This window comes from Oenanthe melanoleuca, chromosome 2 (assembly GCF_029582105.1).
Source record: "Oenanthe melanoleuca isolate GR-GAL-2019-014 chromosome 2, OMel1.0, whole genome shotgun sequence".
Lineage (NCBI taxonomy): Eukaryota > Metazoa > Chordata > Aves > Passeriformes > Muscicapidae > Oenanthe > Oenanthe melanoleuca.
This window is the reverse complement of record NC_079335.1, coordinates 69,842,200-69,865,063: the sequence shown is the minus strand read 5'-3', so window position 1 is coordinate 69,865,063 and position 22,864 is coordinate 69,842,200.

The following is a 22,864-nucleotide window of genomic DNA, read 5'->3' as shown; positions in this document are numbered from 1 at the left end:
TCAGCTGAAATCCGTACTCTTAAATTAGGTCGTTGCCCTAATAAATCCTTCCTAACTATATATCCAGAGATCTGATTAAAATCCAATCTATTTGACATTATAATTAAGCCTCACATCTAGTTTACAGTTTTATAATTACAGCTCTGCATCCTGAGAAAGATCAGAGGTCTCTCTTGTTCAGCTGAGGGATAGGAACCGTTCTGCTGAGAGCATCTGAGGGGAGGCAGGGCTGGTCTTTCCACATATGTCAGAGGTAGATAAATGCTGCTGAAGGAGGCCCTTGCTGATGAGCAGATCTGCCCAGACCTGCAGATGTGTCCTGTGGGAGCCATGGGACATTTGGAATATGAGGCAGAGAATGGGAGGCTGATTTTTCAGTGTGACTTAGCAAGAGAATGTCTGTGACCAGAAACAACACAGGCTGATTCTTTTTTATCAGTATGGTATGATCCAGCTCTACAGCAGACTAATGTTGCCCTTATTTGTCTAATTTTCATATGATTCATTTTCCTAGCCAGTTTTTGCTTTTTCATGCTTCTGAAATGCAGGGGAGGGCACAGGAAAAGGGGAGAGCTGCTCATAAAACCTCAAGGTTTTTGTGTCACTCTGAACTTACTTAAAATGTGCTTGGAGGAGATCGAAATTTGTGCTTTTGCTTCTTCTGATAGCAGTGAGTAGGAAGTTATTTAGAAAGTAAGCAGAGAAAACTGAGATACAGAATCACTTCTCCTACACACCCCAGCAGAAGAGAACCCATCTTCCAGTGAGAGGCACAAAAGTCCCCCACATTTTCCTTGTTGAACTGCCACTGGTTTCTCCTCCTCATTCAGAAGTTTCCTTTAAAGACCATTTACCTACTTGCTTACCTGTTAACCACCTACATGAAAAGCAGTATTATAGTTTTCACCAACATTATATTGTTTGGAGTAGGTGTGAACAAGGACACATGGGCAGGGGAAGAAGAAAAAAAAAGAAAGAAGCCTGGTATTCATACTGTGTCCAATTGAAAACAAAACATCCAGGTGTCCATTTCAGCTCCTCTGTACTTCAGCTTTCCTTTCAAAGCATACCAGAGATTTCTAAATCATCTTTTCCCCAGGTCCTTCTGTACCAGACCCATAGTCAAAAAATTTCAACAGAAACATCTTTAAAAGAGAGAAAAGTTTTACCAGATTATTAACTCAGAAAATTCCTGGTCATGGTAGAAAGACGATTTTCACATCTGTTATGTGGCAGACTGACCCATACCTGGTTGCATTTTAGGTGTCCCAGAGCCAGTGGTTGTTTGCATTTCTTGTCTGTTCAATTCAATTGCCATAACTCAGGTTACATAGCATCATTTTGTTAGAAGAACCTTTACCTCTGCATTGCACAGCAGGATGAGGATCATGCACTGATCAAATATTTTTCCCATCCAAACAGATGGTGTGCTACTCTTCATTACCCTGGGAAGCTTCCCAATTCATCCTAATTTCACTCTTTTCAGTGTTAAAAGAAAACAAAAAAATAAGAAAGAAAAAAGTAAAGCTAAATAACATTATAGTTTGTTCTCCAAATAAACCCATTTGTCAGCTTTGGAAATTATATTGCTTTTAGAAAGCGTGGTTCTTCCACACATAGCATTTTTATTTGATTTCTGCTCCACTATATACATCTTCAAAAATATTAATATATTTTCTTGTGCTTTTGTGATCAGTTGCTTTAGTGCCTCCAGACCTCCTTCTTAGTGAATGTGAAAAATTTTGTAAGGCTATTTTGAGATGCATTAGGAAATCTCAAATAAAGCATTTTCTCTGCTTTAACATGATATTGCTGGTTCTGTTTACCAAAATACTGCATGTATTTAGGTGTTGCACTGAGGAGAATGGGAAATATTCTCTTATCAGTGCCTTCTCCAGTTGAAATCTCATTTCCTTTTCAGTGCATGCAGTGATGCCCTTTTGTAAATGTATTTCTAAGTATTTGCAATTCTAGAGTTATCTACCCTTTCTATCAGGCAAATATATACTTCAACAAGATATTAAGTGCTTCCTTTTCTGGTGGGAATTGGTTGCACAGACATATACATACTTCTAAAATTTAGCTTTATTTCCTGTACATGGTAAATCACTTTCAAATTTTATTTTACAACACAGACTAACCAGTACATAAAATGAACCTTGTACTACCTCTGTGATCTGCAAAATAATTTGTGATAGGACAAATAGAGTCTGTCTTGTCTATTTTAATTGGTAACATGCACCCCTTGCTCCATGAGAATCAACCCCATTTCTTTCTTAGAGATTGCTCTATTTTTCTTCAGTCATATAACTTGTAATTCCTGGGGTGTCCTGTGTAGGGCCAGGAGTGGGATTTAATAATCCTGATGGCCCTTTCCAACTCAGCACATTCCATGATTCTCTTTACTTATTCAATTTCTGTTTCCCTCTATGAGGCATGAATGAATAAAATTCACGTGTTCTGTTACCTTCCTACTACAGACACAAAGTTAAGGTAATGTCATCTAAAAGGACCATTTGTCAAAGCTTGTTGTCTGAGGTCAGCTCAGTTTCATTCAAAGTCACCCTTTCCTACTGGGAGCCCACGAGCCAGTCACTGCTGTCCCTCTCAAATACAGGTCTGCACAGCAAGATGGCAATTAAAGTTAACACAGGGAAGTTTGATCTCCTTGTTGTCATTTGTCCTCCATTTACTCAGATCACTCTGTTTCTCTTTTATCCTACTTTCTCTGTGTTTTAGTGCATGTGAAGGAGCTTTGCCCTGCAATTAAGCTTGAAAGAACTGAGAAAAAGGATATTTAGCTAAGTCAATAATGATTCTTTCTAAACTCTATTCCCTCCGTGCAATTAATTTAACCATAGCCTGCTCTGAGAGGCTCAGACTGAGACAATTCTTTTTACCTATTGTATTTTGCAACCAGGAAAACATTTACAGTTGGTTGTATTGTGTTTGTGTAGGCTCTAGGCTTTTTTTTCATATCAATACTAACACTAGCTAGGCCATTGTCTAAATCTCTAATTCAATGGGACACTAAAATTTTATATATAGAATTATAGAACTATGAGTGTGTGTGTGGGTGTGGGTATGAGTATTTTAAGTAAATAATTAGACTCACATAACTTGTTCTAATAGTGTTCTAATCTACTGGTTTATGTAGCCCACCTTGTTTGACAACAACAGATACACATATTCTTGTAAAAGTAGAAACTAACCACACTTACTACAATTATGTCACTGCTTGGAGAGTCAATACTGGCTTCTAAAGTCTGTCTCACCTATATCTATGTAACAGCATCCTGAGGAAAGCAACAGGACACATGTTCAAAAAACAGGATTATTTGGAAGAAAAAACATGTTTATGATTCAGTAATTTCCTGCACACTGACTGCTGAAGTGGAGTCCACAAAAATGGATTATAATGGAAGCACACTGCACAGTGCCTTCATTTAGCAGTTATAATTTTTCCTAAATACTAAAATGCTGCATTTTTAGGGAGAAAATGTAGCAAAGGTGGCAAGACAATGAGTAAGTCCTCAGTGCTAAAGCTTTGTGCACTCCTACCATTATTTTAAAGATATTTATAGCTGAATTTCTATGGGGAAAGCAGCTATATATAAAGCTAGATATAACATGTGATAGAGAAATAAAAGAAGGAAGTATGTAAAGTTAGGAAAAAAACCTACAAAAATTACTTTTAAAAAATAGAAAAAAGATACTAATAAAGAAAGTGCTGGTACTATTTTAAACACACTGTGTATAATGTTTTTGCTATTTATTCACTTTCAGAAGTCAAAATGGTCATCTAATTAGTTTCTCCACTATCTGATAAACATTTTTTAATGAAGGACTGACACGCAAGAGGACTAGAAACATTTTATCTAGCTAATGAGAACAACAAATTAAGCATAACAGTCCAAGTGTAAAATAAATCCAGTCACTGGGGTCAAGTGCTCCCTGTATGCACAGGATTTTCAAAGGGGTTATAACTGGGTAATTTCTATTGTGTTCTATAATGAACATTTTAATGCAAACCTTCTTTTCCTAATGATATTTCTTTATATTCATTAACAAAATCTTGTGAAAAAGACAACCGTACAAAGTCAGCATCATCCTGAGGAAAATGAAGCAGGAAAGAGGAAAGCAGGAGAATGAGTAACATGTGAGCAACATCTAGTGGCTAACATCTCATTATGAAGCCTGGAGCCATTGGGCATTATTTTAAGCCTATTTTTTGACACTGAATGTTTCTGTAAGGAAGCAAAGCATATGAGGGGAAAAGGCAGCACTGCCTGCTGGTGCAGCCTCTGAACCAGAAGTTCCCAAGAGCTCCTCTTGACTCTGTCTTCACCTCAGGTAACAAACTGCATTTTAAGGATAAGCCAATACCTGCTCATGACTGTACTTGAGGTGCACTGGAAAGGAGATGTCACACAAAGCCATTTTTTGTAGTGTGCACTGCAACACTGTGACTCCATTTCTTCAGTGGGCTGGAGCTTGTCTTTATCAACCCTTTCCAGATGTGCAGTAAAAACAAGTGAGTGTAACACCCCATCCTTGATTTCTGAGGGAAATTTTCATTTTGTCTGGGCAGTTGCTGAACTCACATACCAGCCACAGGTTGTATGAATGAGGAAAATAATCTTACTATAATCTTTTACTCTAGTCCTTCCTCTCATGCCTTTTATTCATCAAAGACACAAAACTGGTAATATTTAAAAGACACAGACATAGATTATCTAAGGATAGCTGTTTTAAAGAAATTTCTGATTTCTTCATACTGCCACAGAAACAGGCAATCAAAGTAATCAAAAAACCCATGATCTTGTCACCTCATCCCACTGGAGAAACTGCAGCTGTAGAGAATGAGAACTCAGTGTTCTTCTGCCTGGCAGGGGGAAAAAGTCAGTACACAACCATGAATATTTTTTGCACCTTATAATAGAAAAACAATATATTGAATATCCACACCTGTCCAACCCTTAAAGCAATGTTAAAAGAATATAGTGGAAAAAAAACCATAGTATGCTTTATGCAACTATGCTATGCTATCTCATTTCAAAAATTTTCCAGATGTACTCAATAGCTGATTCTCCACCTATAGAAAGTAGGAAATATGAAGTACAAACACAGACATCTCAGCTAATAAAAATCTGGAAAAAAATTGCTGTTGTCACTTCTTGATTGAACCTTATGAGGTAATTATGGGTGCATAATTTATTCTGAAAATTTATGGGTTTTTATCAAGAATGTTAGCTTTTCCTACACTTTGTCATGATCTCATTCACAGTTCCTTCAAGCAATCATTTTCTGTTTCTGCTGAACCAAATCCCACTCCTACAGATCTGCTTACATTTTTTCTAGCTATATGCCAAAAGCCTTCCTTTAGCAAGGTTTAGCTAAAATTGTCATAAAAATCATGTAACTTCCTTGTTTAAAATATTTGATGTTTAAACCATATCTCTTACTTACCCCTTTTTGAGACAGAATACTGCTGTAATAGGAATGCATGTTGGAGTACATTTTATAATGTTCTTATCTTCTTATATTTTCAGTGGATTACTGTTCACAGCCTTGTCACTGGAGTATTGCCTTTGTCTTCAGTTAGAGAAGATCCCTTTTTCCTTCTCTTTTTCAAATCCTCAAAGTCTTGTTAGAAGTTGACAAGCAGCTCTGTGAGGACTGTGATCTGGAGGGTCAGCACACAGTTCTCCTAAGAATCCTGAGAAGTCTCTCCCTGCAGTTACATGAGGGTGCGTGGATACAGAAGACTACATGACTCATTGACCTTTTCCATATTATGGAGGCCTTCTAAAATAAAAGGATTATAATAGGTGCTGTCAAAGGACACAAATTGGGCACTAAGGTCAGTTCCTGTGCAATGAATCTGGAGTCACACATTCATTTTGCTGGGTTTTGATGTACAGAAACAGACCTGTTTGTCAGACACTCTTTCTGAATGTCCAGGTTGTATTCCAGTGTTTGTCAGAGTATTTTTCATAGCTCAGTGGGACAGCTGAACACCAGTACCTATTCTATTCCCTTGCAAATGCTGAAACCACAAGAGAAACAAATAGCAATGAGACAGCAGAACAAGTTTGGAGGCCCCTTGTGCAAGACATGACTCATAAGCACAAAGCTGGACAGATTGCCACAGGTCTCACTCATTAGCTACAGAGAGATATTTTGTGGAAATGTACACAGTCATTTTAAAAGTTTCTTCTCATTTAAAATGCAAAGGCCTCTCCCCATGCTGCTGAGCCCATCACAGTTTGGCAAAAACACACTTTGGAAAATACACCCTTTAATTTTACAATACATTGAATACAACACCTTTTATTCCATCTTATCTGGCTTTTGAGAAAACAGCTCTGCTTGTCTTCAACTAATAAAAGTGATTGAAAAGCTATTTAGAAACTTTCCTTGTTTCTTGTTGCATGTCCTCCTGGCAAGTTTTAAGATGGGACCAGTTGCAGAAGACATTATCAGGTGACTTCACTAAACAGTTGTCATGCCCATGACAAAAGCTTTCCCAAGAAAAAGGAAAATACTTCTATATTTACTCTGAACTGTGAACTGCTATCTTTCAACATCCCATTGTATCATGAATTTAAAAGGAATAACTGGGAATGTAGCAGGTCCATTCTGAATGGGAGGCTGTACAAGATGACCTCCACACCACCCTTCCATTTCTTTAATTCCATGAAACAATCCCACACTGATTCTCCAGGCTCATGAATCAGCCCATAAAGGAATCTAGCTAGAAGCAGAATTCAGGACCTGAACAGACCCCCAGAACTGTAGCTTCCTTCATGGCAGACCCTCAGAATACATCACCTAATTGCCTCCTAGCCTCAGCTGTCATTTTTAGTCCTTTATAGAAAAGTTCTGAGTGAACTCAGAAATGGACTACTCATTTTTCTGCAGGCATCTGTCAGATCTATGGAGTTTAAGCCATATTGGAAGGCTTTTTTTAAAGGGTCAGCAACCTTATCAGGCAGTGCCAAAGAAATATAATCAAAGACCAATGACACTAAATTGCAATAGATTCTAAATTACATGTTTTGTACCTTCAAAAGGTGATTCACAATTTTCTAGCTCCTCAGCTGACATGTTTAAAATTGGTACTTCAAAATGTCTGCCTTTTAACACCTACCTGCTGACCTTAAACCTATTATTTGTGCAAAAGGAAAAAAAGGGAAAAAGCAGGAGGGAAAAAGAAGCATTGACTGAGGAAAGACTGTGGTAAAATAGCAGGATAAAGAGAGAAACAGAAAAAAAAAAAGTAGAAATGTTCAAAAACATCACAGGTAAAGAAAAGAGATAAAGCAATTAAAATGGAAAGATAATGGGGAAGGTGAATGGAAATGCAGCAAAGCTAATGCAAGAAAACACTGCCTTATTGAAGATCTTTCTTTACTAGAGGAGGTACATTTCTCTCTATGTATTCATGTTCTGTAGTTAACACCAAGGTGATCCTTTGAGACAATATTCAAGCAATAGAAAGATGTCTTAGTTTTAGTCGCCAGTCTTAGTTCCTATTATCTGTGTGCCTTCACTGGTCTTTTTTGAGCCTGAATTCCTTGAGATATGACAGAATACCCAGAAATTATTTTTAGGGGATTTATTCCTTGGAAATTTTACCATAAAAGAAAACTGGAATACAACAGGGTAGAAGGAGGAATTATGATTTTTATATCTAAAAGGTCATGATGTCATGTACTTCAGGAGAGTCCAAGATTTAAAAAGAAAGGCTTGGGAAATCTTCCTAATGTGTATGAGTACTTGATGAAAGAAACTAAAGAAGATGGAGAATTACTCTTCACAGTCATTCCAGTGAAAAGTTGAGAGACAATATGCATAATTTAAAATACAACAAATTCCATTTAGACCTAGGGACTGCCCAGAGATTGTGGAGTCTCCATGATGGCTGGAGATAATCAACTTGCAAGACCAAAGAATAAGAAAGACAAGATTAGATACACTCAGTGTGCCTTTCCAACCTCAATGATTCTGTGATGTTAAGAGACTGGGATTTGTGTCTTGGGAGAGTCCTGTTTGGAATGAATAGAATAGAATAGAATAGAATAGAATAGAATAGAATAGAATAGAATAGAATAGAATAGAATAGAATAGAATAGAATAGAATAGAATAGAATAGAATAGAATAGAATAGATGCTCAGCTTTGAAGAACCTTATTTTCATTAAATATTGTGCTGATATCACAAATCTTTAAAAGAACAACCAAAACACAGGGATTCTATCATGCTGGCATTTACCTAGATCATCGCTGGAATCCTTATGATTACTACTATTTGTGTCACTGATAGTAGATTTTTGGCACCAGTAGAAACAAGGTTCTTAGGTTTTACCCTTATGGATCAGTTCATCCACACTCTGTTGTTTATAAGTGTAAGACATGCAGTTACCTAATCAGAATAAAGACCTATGAAGAATTAAAGCATATTCCCTGGAAAAAGAGCAGAAAATTTCCCTGCTATTCTCTATGTAATATCCATGGAGTGTCCATGAACTGAAATTATTTTCAAAATTAATTTTGGTAATTTTTTCACTAGGCCATCAGAAAGTATATCCACAAACAAAGAAAAAAGTAACTACTCTATTATTTAGTTCCAACATTGGCACAGTTAATAATGCAAGTTTCTTATCATCTTATTGTCAGAACTTACTTGCATGATTCATTTCCAGAATAAAAGCAAATCTCTTCAACCTTTGGCAAAACATTGACACAGAGTATTTCATTCCCAACCTTTACACTGATAGGGAACTGACCCATAATAAAGGCTATCATGCAAATTATTTGAAAAGATTAAGTAATGTCAACAACCTCCCTACTCAAATATTTCAGTTTGAAGTATAGTTTGAAATCCTGAAGTTTCAATTATCCCATTTACTGAGCAGAAACATTTTGGGTGCAATAATAAACTACAGTTTTGCTTATCCAGCAGTATAAGATTCTCAGTATTAGTTCCAACACAGGAGCATTTTTCCTTTTTTTGGTTAATAGTCATCTTATGCAAATACATTTGCTACAGCTGAATCCTCTTAGAAAAGTACTAAAAAAAATTCAAGTCCAGGTCAGTTATCAGTCATGTGTGTAAATACTAACTGAATTTAAAAGAATAAGTTAGAGGAAAAGAAACAGGGATTGTTGAGCTTTCTGCTCTTTTTCCTGCCATGAAAAGATAATACAGTTAAAGGGGTCACACTGAAGCAGGCAAAAGAGTGAGAGATGTCAAAATAGAGACAAAGGTAGATTGACACACTGCTGTGGTATTTCTGTATGTTCTTATTTTATATTGAAAAAGGTTCCTTTTCTTTTAGAAGGAAATCTTCCCCACACATATATTGAAACAGATGATGGTGACTCCTAGAAGAGTGAATAACTCAATCAGTTATGTGAAGATCTATTACAATATCATATGTTTTTGAAAGATTAATTCAGTGTAGGATGAAATATTTAACAGCTCTATTTTGCCTCAGATCCATCTGAGATTAGAAACAAATTCTAAGAGCTTTATCCCACATAAAAGGAAGAGATTGATGACTCATTTCCTGACACCATTTAAATTAGCATTAATATTTATCATGTAAAGGGTGTAGTAACAAACTTTGGGTTTATAATCTATTTAAATTCAATTAAATTGTCAGCTAATAAGCAGAATTAATTATTCTGCAACCATGCATCCACTCAAAGGTCACATTCCTTCTGCCATTCTCTGGAATTTTGTACACTGACATAAAATACTTTGTGGCTCCATCTATTATGAATGTAGTACTACTGTATAATATTTTCTTTCTTTAGATCTGGTTAGTTGAGAAGTTCATTATTCTAGTAAGCTTATTTTATTTAAGTCAAGAGATGATTGTTCAGGTCAAGGAACAGGAAGGTAGGAGTAACTTAAATCATGTCTCTCCTCAGTAGCTGCCTGAGAGCAGTTTAGCCACCAGGGTTGAATATTTTGCCTCCATGCCTGCCAGCCTAAAACAGTATTTAAACCATGAACAGAAGAAGCCCACAATGAATAACAAAAATCAAGGGAACTATGGTTAGTTTATGAGGAAAACTTTAAGCAATAAAACAGGACCAATTCTTTGAAGGAACAAGATTCAAATGTAAGCCCTTTCAAAAATATATCTAGAAGTTTTGGCATTCCCATTCTCATAATAGATCAATGTGGAAGACTTCTTAAAAACATTTTTCTACATTTCTCTAAGGACTTGCATCTATAAATAAGAAAAACAAACATAATTTTTGTTTTGAGAAGACTGTTCTATCCATGAATTGCACTTAGTGCAAGAAGAAACACATTTTGGATATCCAAGGAGAGAACTGTTCAGACACTGGCCTAGGAACAGCAGAAGTGGCAAAATTCCACTAAGGAACATTAAAAGGCAAAATTTCTGTCATACAGGAGGACAATATGGAGACAACAGTTAAACTGAATCCTTTCATATGAAATCTTGGCATTTTTTGGATAAAGGGTCAAGAATTCTTTAAGTTTGAGGAGCTCTGTTTTCCTAGAAATTAATTATTATTCATTCTATGCATCCACACATAGGATTTAACTAGAAATAAGTGCTGAATTTTCAAGGACAAATTATGCACTTGCATTGGGGCTAGAACTATGAAACAAAGCTTAAGCCACCATGTTATATCATTACCTTTTAGCTGCTTATGCTTCCTTCTATCTGATGGCAACTCAGAACTCAGCATGTGTGGCACTGTCCTGTATGGGTTAACCTTGTAATAACCACTCTCCCAGGGGGAGAGCACCCCACACTTGGATTGGGACTTCACAGAGCTTTGTTTATCTCGGTGATGACTCCAATCCTTGCTGCAAACAGCACAGCTGTCCCTGAAGGCAGGTACTAGATTTTCCATAAAGCTACTGACTGCTACCATAAAGCTTTTGTGCACCTCCTTTTGTGGGGTCTGGGACACTGGGTGACTTTCAAATGAAACCTTGAATTCAAAGGTGGGGAAAAAGCAGGAAGCTCTCAGTAGCCTGTAAAGCACAAAAGCTGCACCATTTTCTGATGTAGAAATAAAATACACTTTCCTCTATTCTTGATGTCAGATCTCACCAGCAAAAGAAAGTATATGCATGGCAATGTGTTAAAAGTCACAACTTACATTTCAGTATCTCTGGTTTCACCAGATATTACCGAGTTTTGATACTCTGTCACTTCTCTTCCTGCTTCTCAGCTGGCTGTGGCTTAAAGAGACATAAGACATGGTTGGTTGGGTTACCCTATCACTCAGCTGGACCTTTACAATGTTCTCTGTAAATTAATTTGTTCAATTTGGAAGGCTGGCTGTATAAAATAAATGTGTGCTGTATAAAATCACTAGTTCTATTAAAGCAAAAAAGCAATACTGTATATGAAAAATTCTGTTGCAGTTCAGGCAATGTAAATTATCTGAAAGCCATTAGGGTGTTTCTATTTGAAGGTTATTGTGCATAAAATGCATTATTAACTCACTAAATGTTATTGAAATGTACAGTTAAAATAATGTGATTAAACGACAGTGACTCTAAGCTCAAATTGTCCTTTCCATTATATAGTTTTCTTTCTTTAACAGACTATAGAAGTGTTTAGTTTACTAGCAGGAAAAATTTTCATTACAAAAAGAAGGTTTTAGTTTTTTCTCAGCTGGAATTTATTCAATCACGGTAAAATCTTTCAAGCATTTAAAGAATAAAGGTTAAATTTGAATCAAAGATATTAAAATATGTTTCGGCATTTTTAATCTACTGATTAAATGTAGATGTTGATGGTAGAACCTGATTTGTGGAAAATCACAGAATTACAGAATCATTTATGTTGGAAAATACCTCTAAGATCATCCAGTCTGACATTAACCCAGTACTGCCAAGTCCACCACTAAGCCATGTTCCTCAGGGCATATTTACACATCCTTCAAATACCTCCACAGTGACTCCAGAACTTCTTTGAGCAGTCTGTTCCAATGCTTGACAACTGCTTTGATGAAGAAATTTTTCCCAATCTTCAAGCTAAATCTTCCCTGGCACATCTTGATGCCATTTCCTCTTGTCCTACCACTTGTTTATTGTGAGAAGAGACCAACCCCCACCTCACACAAGCTCCTTTCAGGTAGCTGTGGAGAGCAATAAGGTCCCATGAGGCATTCTCAGGCACAAGGAGATATCCTCAACACACAAGGAAAGCAACAGACCAACAGGGTTGTTGGACCTTGCAAAGCTCTACCTGCATCCTTGTAGTAGAAGATGCTGACAAGCATAATGTCTGCTTTAGTACCAGGGCTGAGCAAGCATCCCTCACACCTGTGACTGGCAGTATACATAAACTGCAGCCAAAAACAGAGCCATGCAGGTGAGTCCTCACTGCACCAAAGCTATTAGGGGCAACATCTTGCACACACACTCTTTTTTGCCCTGCTTTTTTGAGATAAGGGAATCTGAATGGTGACAAGAAATGTATGTTGCAGTTCCCTAGGTGGGTCTCTTCTCAGGATGGTCAAGGAGTCATTGCTGCAGAAAATATCTTGGCAGAGACTTGATTCATTCTAGAAGAGGATGCAAAGGGTATTCAGAAGTCACAGTTACTACACGTGGGCACTCTGGCAGCTTTTAGGAAATTAACAAACCTCATGAAAACTTGGTCTTGTTTCTTTCCATATAATCAAATCTTCAAAATCCCCTAACTTCATTTTTCATTTTACTTATCTCCTGCAAATCTTCTTTAGCAAAACCTCTACTGCTTGCAGAAGATCAGGTTTTTTAAAGGATGCAAATATGATTTCTCTACTGATATATGACCTGAATGTCACCATTGTATTTATTCAGGTTTGTGTTTATATTGGGGTAGAACTAGAGAGAACTAAACACAGACCTGTGTCCTGTGCCACATAAAACAAAGCAGTGTCTGACTCAATGATCTTACATTTGCAAATGTGACTCTGTGGAAGACATATATGTTAATACATAAAGTCAAAGAGGCAAAGCCTGGAATTTCTTGTATATGCTTGAATAACTCAAGTAATACAATTTCAGTGATCTATGAAGTATCAATTCACAAGGGCTTTGAAACAAATCAAGTTCTTTTAGGTCACCTGGGAAAACCCACTAAGTTTTACCCTGATCTCTGCAGTAAAACATGAAATTATGGAATGAATTATTTACAGCTTCATAGGTCTCCATCTGTTCTTATTTTCCAATACTAACATTGTACCTACACTTCTTTATACCTCACTTGATCTGGTATCTGTCTCCCATTCTTAATAATTCACTTCCAGCTTCATAATCTGTTAATAAGTAGCCAATTCCCAAACTGATGTTTACAAGGGCTCTTCAATGTGTACATAAACTACTGGCTAACCAGTAAGTAAAGTTTTAAATTTCTAGACAGCTTTGAAATCATTGGTCTTATTTATAATATTGTTGTAACAGCTGTTAGGCATCTGAATCTTGAGAGTTGGTGGTAATTGTATAATACACTAGTCAAGAACATGTTTTTTAAAATCAAAATTGTATTCAAAACCAGCTCAAAATATGTACATATTTTTATATTAAGACTTGGAAAGAAATATAGAAGCTATTTTAGTTGGTTTTGGTGTTACTAAGAATTAATTAGATATGAACAACATTCAAGGTTAATCTCATCTTTTTATTAGCTCTAATTTTCCCACTCTTTCCTGACTGTTAAACAGGCCACTTGCAACAAAAGATCAAAGGAAAAACTAATACTTCTTTCAAGAACAGTACGTACTATACATTCATTGAGTTTATCTACTTAAATCAAAGCTGTTCACAAATGACAGAAAGGAAAGCAGCAAAAAGACTCTTCATCAAAAACAAGCAACAGGGAATGACAGATTTCAGGTGTTCAGTGGAGAAACAACATGCCATTTATTGATGTTTTTAAGCATCATATGTGGAAAGTCAGGTGTCCTGTTCCTTTTAACCTAATCCTAGTTAAATATATGCAAAAAGTCTGATTTTGGGCAAAGGTTCAAGCCATTGTACTTAATCTGAACTTGTTTATTCAAGGAGCAATGAGCAGCTGCTAATACTGCTGTGGTCTCATGGGTCAGCAGGCCACCCTTTGTTGCTGCTGGCTTTCATTGTCAGCCAATGGACAGCAATATCCCTGAGGAAAAAAGAACTTACATTCTTGGTTTTTTAGGATATCTTCTAGTGGTTGTGCTGCTTGCTGTGTTTCACTGCAGCTATCACTGCAGTGTCGTGCACTGGGGGATGTGTATTTCACAAAATGCTTGTTCCCAGCACTGCTGCTTGAACTGGGCAGTTTTCACCTGTATGTTTATTTACTCCAGAGCTGTCTCTATGCCTTGGTATGTAATTTAAATTATATCATCTTCTTTTCAGGATCTTGTTCAAGATTAACTGTTTTAACTGGCATTATCCAGTCTGCATGGACCAAATCATACTAGACAGTCAGTGCTCTCACAGATATTAAATGTGGGGGTTTTTTGTTTGTTTGTTTTTTAATATTTGCATAGCAAACCAATTTACTTTATATTTATTGCTTTACTTACATATGATTCACTTTTCACAGTGTGATAGGGAAAAGGACATAGAACAATTACAAATCCTTCAACCATTTAGCCCAATGCCACAAATTCCAGTCTGAGAACTTTTGGGATAGGTAGGTTTAGAGTTGCAACCTCTTGGACTGAAGTGGATGAACCAGCCCTTCATATTCAGGTAAATTATTTTTATAACAGAGCCTTTTCAGGCATTATTTCATTGTCATACTTGACTTTTTGCTCTTAAACATGTTGATACATGCTTTTGTCAATGGATATTTGGAAATGAAAGGCACACTATCCAGTGCTTTTTTTCCCCCTGTGATTTTTCTTTCTAGCTAAATCTTGAGTCTTAGGAAGTCATGTTGTGTATGCCACCACTGTGTGTTATAATATCGAGAGATACATTCAAAAATTTTGGCAACATGAGAGAAGGACAAACTTTAATACTTTTCTCTCCATTGTTAAGTATATGTTGGCACAAAATTATTTCTTTGTATAGATGAATGAAGATATTGTTTTACTATGTGAAAAATCATATTCTTTCACCTCTAGTCCAAGGAGAATTGAAATATTTTTAATACTGCAAGGCTCAATTCATCCTAATGTGAAATATCTTCTGCACCTTAAAGAGGATATACTATTAATTCTGGTTTTTACATCTTATGGATCCCTCTCAATTTCTCTGTTCTATCAGCTACTTTCAGGAAATTTAAGCAGATATAATGACCTCTTCTAATTTTTAGATTGCCAGAGAGGTACAGCATATTTGTATTCTTTTTTTTTTTTACCATAATTAATTGATTTTTTTTTTTTTTTGTCCTTTAGTACTACAGAAATAATGGGAGCATACAGAGGTTATTTAAATTTCTGACATTCATAAAGATCATAAAGATTATAGGTAGCTCCAGTGCCAAGTTCTGTCTTTAGTACATCACTGTGTGGAACTGCATGGGGTGTCTCAAACAGAGCCAGCCAGCAGATGGATGGGGATTTTGCAGTTAGCCAAGGTTAATCCAAAACAAGAACTGAAAAAGATTTATACATAACAACAGCCTTGGAACTGGCACTTGTCACCCCAGCTACTCACTAGGATGAAGTGTTTGCACATGCATGTAGCCAGCTGATTTTTTTTAAATTGATGCTACATTGCTTCAAGCCAATATCACCATGTCACAGAGAAAAGACAAACCATTGCATTCTCCATCACCAGTGATCTAAATTACTTGTATATCATGTGTATCTTTATGGACAACTTCATCTTTACACAGATTTTACCAAAAATCTGGTGAAAAGAGTAAAAATATTCTTCATTCCACATGGGGCATTTTTTGCTGTTGTTGAATACAGTTACTCTCCCAGTGAATAACAAAAAATGTAGAAAAAATGTTCAATACTTTCAATTTTAATTAATTTACTGATTAAAAGACCTCCCTGTCTGTAGGCACCATTCATTTGGAAAGAACACATGAAAACAGGTTTAATAGCACAAATTTAGATAACACACTCAGCAATTGTAAAGTCAGTTCAAGCTGCTTTGAAAGAGACAATCACTGTCTCAGTCATGGTACAATAAGAATAAAGATTTTAAAAAACCACTTTGAAAAGGAAAATAATATCTCTGATACATTTAGAAGTATTACCTAGTTCCAGGCTATTTTAAAACAAGCAATTAAAATTTTTGTCCCCTATATATATATGTAGTTATTCCAAATTAGTTTATAAAATGGATAAAATAAATCACAAATCAAAATACACAAAAAGAAAAGTGAAGCATGAATAAAAGGTTCTAATTTGAGAATAAGGGTTTGCTGATCAGACTTCAATGAGAAAATGAATTTAAACCTTATCTTGCTAGTTAGCTATTAATAGAATGTAATTTTTTCAATAATTACTGTATATAAGAAGTCTAGATCAGTGATACCACCTTTTATTAATTGTGAATGAGTCCCAATCAGGCAGTGACTTGAACATGACAGTCATATAGTCCTTGAAAAATGGATTTGCATATTTGCAGAGATTTCACAGAGCTGTTTAAAAAATCAACACAAAGCCCACACATTGGAGTGAACCTGAATGGTGGATAAATACAGAAAAATTATGATCCTTCTTACTTACAGTTAACAGAAGAAGCTAATTTAACTGAGTAAATAATTTACTCATCTTCAGTCTTAAACAGTCTTGGTAAAATGACATTATTTTCAACTCTACAAATTTTAGAATGGCTAGGTTATTGAAGTTATGTTTCTATTCCCATTATAACTGTAATAACCTTCTCTTACACTCAGCAGTTTTATCTGGCCCAATTATTGCTACAGTCTGTAAATACAGCCCTTACATTTTGCCATCAAAAATTACAGTGAAACCTGCATGGCTAAAAAATTTATGCACTGTAACTTTACTGAAATGAAACTGTAATGTTGCCATAAATCTTCAGTATTTACTATGAAAATGAATGCCCATATCATTTACATTTACTTTTCATATATTTTTGTCTAAAATGAGAAAGAACAGAAACCTGTGAGGTAGTCATTTTACACCTGAGTTTTTGGAAAGAGAAAATTGTACAAAATAGATGATCTGTCTGCAATCATAATCGCTACCTAAATAGATTATTCAACTGCTAATTAAAGGTATTGAAAGCTGGGAATGGTAAAGCATTAGTGATTCTGTAAAAACTACCACTTCTACTAGAAACTGTCATTCAAACTCAGGAATGGGAAGACTCAGAGGATGCATTGTGAATGAGTTTTATGAAATCAGTCTTGATGAGAAGATATGCACATTGGAAATGATGAAAACTTAAAAGAGCATGAGAAAACTAAAAAACCCTTGAAAGTATAATATCTAATGAGACTTAAAATATATAAATATCTAATATACCTGAGTGTGTCCACATAACTAAAATATAATCATTATTTGATAATCTTTTTTACTTTAGTGGGACTATAAAATATATCATCTTCTAGGATATCACAGTATGCTTTTGGAGACAGAAGTTCAGGTAGTGCATTTCTCTTTTATAATATATTAGCTTACAAAAAATGCTTTTTACACCTATTTTTCACCACTGAGCAGTACAAGATGGATGGTTTGTGTTTATGGATGCAGCGCTCCAGCTGAAATCTCATGAAAGGAGAGCAGAGGGGCAGGATCCCCTCCCTCCCCTGCTGCCCACTCTGCTTTGGATGCAGCCCAGGACAGGATTGGTTTCTGGGCTGTCAGTGCCCATGGCTGGGTCATGTCCAGCCTCTCATCCCCCAGCACCCCCAGGTCCTTCTGGTCAGGGCTGCTCCGGATCTGTTCATCCCCAGCCTGGGTTGGTACTTGGGATTACCCTGACCCAGGTGCAGCACTTTGAATTTGGTCTTGTTAAACCTCATGAGATTCCCAAATATCCACTCTTTGAGATTGTCTCTGTCCCTCTGGATGCCATCTCACCCTCAGGTGTGTCAACTGCACCACTCAGCTTGGTATTGTCTGCAAATTTGCTGAGGGGGCAGTCAATCTCTTTTTCTATGTCATTAATGAAGATAATAAATACAGCTGGTTCCCCACACAGATCCCTGAAGGACATCACTTATCACTGGTGTCCATAGGATTCTGAGCCTGTGACCACTACCCTCTGGGCATGATCACTCAACCACTTTCTTATTCATCTTACAGTTCACCCATCAAATCCTTCTCTCTCCAATATGGAGAAAAGGATATTGAGGGGGACTCTGTCAAAGGTCCTACAGAAGTCCAGATAAATGACATCTATAACCTTTCCCTTGTCTGCTGATGCAGCCACTCCATCAGGCTGATCAGCCAGGGCTTGCCCTTGGTGGAGCTGTGCTGGTCTCAAATCACCTCAGTATACTTCAGTCTAAGTTCTAGGAGTTCCATGATATTCCCAAGCACAGAAGTGAGGCTGACAGGTCAGTAGTTGCCAGGGTCCTCCTTTCTATTGATAATGAAGATGTACAAATCCATATATTCAAATTCTGGGGCCCAAAGGAATTACTTTCTCCCCCCTGCTTGGTGAGTGTTGGTCAAGACATGTTGCTTCAACATGTGAGCTACTTTTGTATTATAACAGTGTATATACTGTTATATTCCTCTTTTTCAGGAGTACTTACAATATCAATCCAGAAGCCTTAACTTCTCTGAAAATAATTCACTTTTATGCCAGTCAGAAATTTCAGGAAAAGGTAATAAATTCATTTATTGTCTTGATGGTCTAAGATCATTAAATAGGGAGTCTAAGCTCCTTTTGTGTTTCTGGACTGTCTTTGTGCTCCTCAATAATTTACACACATACAATTTTGTACTATCTTTTGCTACTTGTAGATTGTGTTTAAATTACTTTATTTCACTCTTGAATTTCAATTTCAGGACAAATCTCATTTTTCATTAAAAATATATTGAGCTTGCTCGGGTAGAAAAGCAGCAAAAGGGGAAAACTGACAAATAAGAAATGTACCTATTTAGGAGGGTAAAAATTTTGAATGAAGATATTGATAAATTGTTGCACATACTATGCATCATATGCATATTATTTACTGAAGTAGATCATCCTAAGAGAGTGTTTGCATTTGAATTCAGCTCAGTGCTTCATTTTATCATGGAGAGGAGTAAAGAGGCTTGTCTAAAACAAGAAATTATGTAAGACAAGTGTGTGCTTAAAGTTTTGGAAGGTTTGATTAGTCTTTTTGTTTCTTCATTGTTCTTGTACGTTTGTCCAAATTTATGAAGGGTTTCAAATGGATAGTAAAAATACATGAAAAACAGGAAAAATGTAGGAGAATCTAAAGCAATGCAAATTAGTGTATTTTTAAGAATTCAAAAGGACTTACAAATATTTACCTTAACTGTGAAAGTGACCTACTTTTTTTTACAGTTGAGTTTAAACAAGCAGTATTTATAATTTATCAAGGAAAAAAAAAAAGAGTGCATATATTATTATTATTACTTACCACCTTTTCCAAACAGCCTCAAGAAAAAGGAGAGAAAAGAAATTGCCTGAACATCAAGGTGTTGAGCCAAACAAGAGGCACAGGGTGTCAATCACTTGCACATGGATGATGGTGCCCATCAAGTTTGCTAGAAGTCTTTTCAATCAGAGGAGAAAAATCAAAGCCTTATAGGGATTGTAAATTGCATGGATTTCCCATTCTCATGAGCTAGCTCTGGCTTGGTGAGTAAATCCACAGCCCATGAAAGGTTTCTTTATATAAATATCAATCTTTTTATCCGTGGTGCATGAAACGTACCTAGAAACATAAAGTATTAAAATCATCCATCAACAGCCCTATAGCAATCAAAAAGGTTTCATCACTTTCTTCTGTTGGTTGGCTTTTCTAAAGGCCAGATAGAACTTGGCTGGATATTCATATCTCAGAGAAGCTGTGGGCCATTAACCATGTCTCCTTATATAAGGATTTGTATGAGAAAATCTTGACATTTGCACTGTCAGGAATAGCACTGATTGAAGCATTTCTCTTTCATTCCTAATATTTTCTTGACCAAGAAAGGACAGATTTTTAGAAACAAGGAATTATTTCTCAATTCCCTGTGTTTTTGAGGTTTTTTGTTTCATAAATTTACTGTTTCTCAATTGTGTAATAGGGAAGAGAAATATTACCTTGTTAGCATGTCTCTCTGTCTGATAAACAAGTACAATTTGATGTGTGCTAAAAGAAGTGTGAGAGAGAAAATACATGTAGGTAAGCAGCCATGTACTCATAAAATGAATTATTTCTTACAAAATAAAATTGAGGAAGTGAGGAAGCTGAATACAAACTGCAAAGTTTTAAATTCAATCTCAATAATAAAAAGATTCATTCATTCTCTCCTAGTATTTCACTCATTCTGTAGTTCAGAGCTGAAAGGTCAACACATTGCTCACCATGTCACAGTCTCTTCTACAGAATAATTTACCACACCAGTAACTAAAAATATAGATCAAAGTATTTGAAGATAGTCACAATTATCTTGTTCCTGTGATTGCTCATGTTTGACCAAGCTAATTACTCCTTGTTTCTTTACAGATTTACAGTAATTGCCAAAGTGTGTTTTTAGAAGGATAGCTGCCAGAAGGGCAGAATAAACAGCTCAGAGAATGTTAACAGGACTTCAAAACAGCAGCTTTTTAAAGGGGTATGACATGTCATACCAGAGGATCTGACTGGTGCATCTTAAATAAGAGCAGGGGAGTAGGGCTGGTAGTTTGATTTTGTCATTTGACTTGAAACTGATGGCACTGCTTCCATCCATGGAATAAAAAACCATACATGGCCGAGATCACAGTATTTATGATTCACTGGAAGGAGTAGGTGTTGCCCTAAAGTTCATTTCAATCCTTCACTGGCAAAATATATCTTTATGTACAGCCATATCTACAAGTTAAAAAAAAAAAAAAAAAAAAAAAAGACTCATTTTCAATTGCATATATTTTTTATGTTCAGTAGGCACTTGATTTTAAAGAGCAACCAACTGATAACATTTTGTATAAACCCTGGAAAATATTTGAGGATGACACACCTAAATCATGCTGAGAATGACACAGAGATAAAATTGATAAAAGCTTTGGTGGGAAAACTAGTTAATAGCTTACTTCTTCCCACTGTAAATTAAATACAATTCCAAATTTCTTATTGCATCAGCTAAAACATATTGCATTATCTTTAATTTTTAATATCAGATTATCAACATTCATGAAGCAAAGTGTTCGCAGTCAAAACTTCATCAAGGAATTTTTTTTTAAAGTAAGACTGTAAATTTAAAAATCTACTAACTTCAAAGACATTACTCTTTCCTTAGACATCCATGACAATAAAAAGAAGTTAAAGCTGAGAAGCATGTTCTTTAAAATGTGTTGTTTGTTTTGTCCTTTAAACAGAGATACTGCTGAAAGCTGAAGCAGCATAACTCTTCTAAACCTACATTCTCTGTTTCCCAGCAATACTGAGTAGATGACTGGTGTGACATGGTAAAGAAGGACATTTTTAGAATTTAATATTTTAATATTGTCATTAGTAGAAGTCTCCTAGAAATTGAGCTGCTGCTATTACTTAAGCAAAGAAGACTCTTAGAAACAAATCCATAATATAAGTCAAAACATAATATGGATCCAGCCATGACTGAGATTTAAAGGTGATCCATCTTAATGCAGTAATTTGCACTAGGAAATTCCTGACCAATCCCAGCCCAAGGTTATGGGAGACAGATCCAGCTCTACCTGCAACCTGATACAGTTTAAAATCACTCTTTGAATATCCTCCAAGTCTGTTGGCCATTACGGGTGAAAGCACGGAAATTGATGATTTTTGTTAAAATATTCAAAAAGCACTAGACCAGAGAAAAGAATTGAGAACAGCAGAAAGCATGACTTCAAAGATTAATGATTAAGCAGGTAGGATCAAAAGAGTCATTGCTGTCAAGCACTGTTCAAAGGACTGGTAATGTTCTCCATTCAGTGACTTCATCTGAGAACTATGTTCAAATTTCCTGTTGAGGACCTTCTTTTTGTCACACTTTGACCACCCCATTTCATCCAGCAGTGAGCCAAAGAGGAAAGGAAGTGAAAGATGTGCTCTGAAGATTCAGCAACTGACTAGCAAAAGTCCATTTGTGTTCAGCCTTTGTGTTCACTACAGAGTGATATTCTTGTGATTAGTTGATTGCTTATATACCTCTTATAATTCTCAAAATTCCAATATTTTGTCTATCATATCACATAAGAAAATTTGCTTTATTTGCCTCGTTATCTGACAATTTTTACAGTTTTTCTAATTCTGCAGGATACACCTAAAATAAGAATCTCCTGTTGCCAACATCAAATTTGTATTGACTTCACTTTGCAGAAAGGTTATGAAATTTTATGGTACTAAAACATTTAGTTAAGCACTCAGCCTCCAAGCACTGTCTTACAGGTAATGTGAATTACTTTCTTCTGACATATCAATGATTTTATTCAGTTTTCTTGGATATCATTAACACATTTAAGTGCTATAGCTAATAATGAAATCCTAAGACTGGGTGTCACTGTGCCACTGGAAGTACTGATCAATCAGTATCTAGGCAGAGATGAAGCCAATTTACTTTAATATCATCGAAAATGGTCTGCCTACACAAGATGTATGAGCTATTTAACAGCTTAAATACCCCCTCTATTGGATTAGTGCATTTTATCTGTTTTGTACAGAAGGTGCAGTGCAGCAGTTTCTGAAAAATCAGGTATAGTATTTAGTGATATTTTAATACCTTTCAGAAATCCCACTCTAACAGAAATCCCAATTCTGATCTAATTAGTCATGGGAATAAAA